Here is a 3,057-nt window from a genome sequence, read left to right as displayed (position 1 = left end):
TAGCTTTGGCAGCACATATACTAAAATTGGAACAATACAGAGAAGATTAGCATGGCCCCGGCGCAAGAATGACATGCAAATTTGTGGAGGTCATTATGTCTTAGAGGCCATGCCCTTAAAAGACAATTCTCATGAGATGGATGAAATTACAAATGTGAGTTGAGCCCAGTTGCTATCTACTTCCAGCTCATCACATGATCCTTTGTCTGCAGACCCTGTCAGTGTCAACCTCCAGCATCATCATGAAGCCCATCTACTATTGCAGTATGAAACTCAAAGCTGTGAGTCAAAATAATTCTTTTTTCTCATGATGAAGTTGTCTTCTGCAAGATATTTTGGTGTAGTGGGAACAAGTTGGTCAAATAATCTTCTTACAAAGTTACTTTTATTTGAGCAGCCAACTGAAGGCAGTGGGGAAGTAGGAGAAGGAAGGAAGAAGGACTAGTAAAAGGTGTAATGATAAGGGGCCACTACTGTGAGCAATTAGCATCCACTTTTGTCAAGGATTCTTGAAGAGATTGTGTAGATTGTGTCAAATAATTATTTTACCAAGGATGGAGTAGTTGTAACATTTATATAAAGATCCTCTTTGCCTGATTTGTTCAAGAAGTCTCTTGAGATGTTAATGACCTAACACTTGAAATTTTCTCCTGCCTGGGCAGTCAAAAGATGCTGTCAATTTGGGAAGTAGAAGCCATTTCCATTTACCAGAAATGTCTGAAAGAGATCCCAATGTAAGTCAAAGGGATAAAGATGAAGGGTCAAAGAGATTCGCTAGAGGTTTATTTGACATGCTACTAGAATGAGGTGACATTGACCCTTTTAGGCAGCAAGAAGCTTCATGTTTGGTTCAGATTCAGAAAATAAAATGTCACTGCAATTTTTAGGATGTGTGTGTGTGTTTATCTGCAATGTAAGAAATCAAACAATTGAATTTACAATGTAAACAAAATTTGCTGTAAAAATAAGTAATGTTTGAAAATAAAAAGTGTATGTACATGTGTATAAAAGTATTACAGCATTGTGAACTCACATTTTCAAAACTTTCCTAGATAATGATTTTCTATTCTTACCAAAAAAAAAAAAGAGCAGTATTTATCGATATAGAGAATAACAACTCTCATTTTGTTTTGACATGGCTTTATGTTAGACATGTGAGTAAAGAACAATCTTCACAGCAAGTGAATGTAAAAGTCTCCTCAGCATCTCTTCATAATATTATGATTATGGCATGCACATGAGTATTAGTCACAAGGAATAAGGGTCTAGATATTAGGATTCTGGCAAGTCACCTATTTATATTAGAGCGGCCACAGTCATAAAGAAACAAACTCTAATTGCTTTAATAGTTAGGTTTACAAGATGCTAGTCATTCCTGCCAAAGGAAAGACTGAGTTCCACAAGGTGTGAAGGAATTTTTTTCATATGAAATGCAGCTTCAAACAGTGTAATCAGTGCACAAAGAATTGTGCTTTCACTGAGATGAGAATGGACCAGAGTCACAGATCATAAGCTGTGTGTGTATGTGTGCGTTGATGTGGACCAACTGGCAAAACACCCTCCGGTGCTCGACTGGATGTGGAGTGGATTATTTACCAAGGTTCAAATTGGCAGTATTGCTACAGTGATCAGTAGGCACACATGGAGCTCGCAGATGATGAATTGCAAAAGTCTTGTTCTACTAAGATATGCCTAATGTCCATATAACTTGATTTATGCTTTTTTTCATCACATTGGGTGATTTGCATTTCACATGTCTTGAAGAATAATATTCAGGAAAACTAAGGCGAAAAGAAATGGTAGTCAAAATCATATGGCACAGGAAAAATGCAGATATCGTAGTACGTGAAAATCGTTCTCTTTTGGATGCTCATAGTATTGAGTCCTTCTTAATGGTGACTACTATTCCACCAAATATTACTGAAAAATTGTCACAGAAGACAAATTTATGAACAAAAGTCACAGTTCACTCCAGTAAATTAGAAATTTTTTTTTTTATCATAGGAGCTTCTAAAGAAAGTCATCAGTGAAACTGCATTCTCAGAAACAAAAATCAGCATTCATGTGTAAAAATCACGTGAAGAAAAGAACAAGCTTATCTTATCTCAGAAAAATTATCTGTCAGAGCATACTAGCAAGTATACTCAAGTCACAAATAAATTTTACATATGTACTCACACACACACACATATATAATTTAAGATAGATTTTACTTCTAAACTCCCCATGATTAGCACTACCAGGTAAAATTATCACATTTATTGTTACAGTGACCACATAGATGTTTTGAGATTTTTCTAGTTCCAGTCAGTCTACCATTTCATTTTTCTTAGACTGGGCTTAAGCCTCCAGCTGACAGTATTATGGTTTTAGAGTTGTAACAAAGTCAATGCTATAATATAATATAATATAATATAATATAATATAATATATTCTAATTACAGTTGACTAAGCAAAAAGGATATTTCGTGGAAGCAGCTTTTTTTAAACTTTTTTTTTATTATTTTTGTTGAAAGGCGGATATACAGAGAGGAGAGACAGAGAGGAAGATCTTCCGTCCGATGATTCACTCCCCAAGTGAGCGCAAATGCCGATGCTATGCCGATCCAAAGCCAGGAGCCTTTTCAGGGTCTCCCACATGGGTGCAGGGTCCCAAAGCCTTGGGCTGTCCCCGACTGCTTTCCCAGGCCACAGGCAGGGAGCTGGAAGGGAAGTGGGGCTGCCAGGATAGAACGGGCGCCCATATGGGATCCCGGGCGTGCAAGGCAAGGACTTTAACCACTGCACCACTGCGCCGGGCCCGGAAGCAGCTTTTAATTGTTCCATTGTTTGGAAGGTATTGTAAGGAGCTCAGCATAGTAGCCCGGGGCCAAAGTCTTTGCCCTGCACATGTCCTGCTCCCATATAGGTGCCAGTTCTAATCTAGCATCCCTGCTTCCCATCCAGCTCCCTGCTTGTGTCCTAGGAAAGCAGTCGATGATGGCTCAAAGCCTTGAGACGCTGCACCTGTGTGGGAGACACGGAAGAGTTTCCTGGCTCCTGGCTTTGGATTGGCAC

At 38.7% G+C, this 3,057-nt stretch overlaps 1 non-coding gene across 1 annotated transcript; it reads left to right on the top strand.

Annotated features, from left to right (window-relative positions):
* On the top strand, nucleotides 1–103 carry LOC121169566. The gene has a single exon (XR_005885870.1). It is a non-coding gene; the product is annotated as a U6 spliceosomal RNA (small nuclear RNA).
* The last annotated feature ends 2,954 nt before the right edge of the window (nucleotides 104–3,057 follow it).

The sequence above is a fragment of the Ochotona curzoniae genome, unplaced genomic scaffold (assembly GCF_017591425.1).
Source record: "Ochotona curzoniae isolate NIBS_2020 unplaced genomic scaffold, NIBS_Ocur_1.0 scaffold_1852, whole genome shotgun sequence".
Lineage (NCBI taxonomy): Eukaryota > Metazoa > Chordata > Mammalia > Lagomorpha > Ochotonidae > Ochotona > Ochotona curzoniae.
This window is presented reverse-complemented; position numbering and strand designations above follow the sequence as displayed.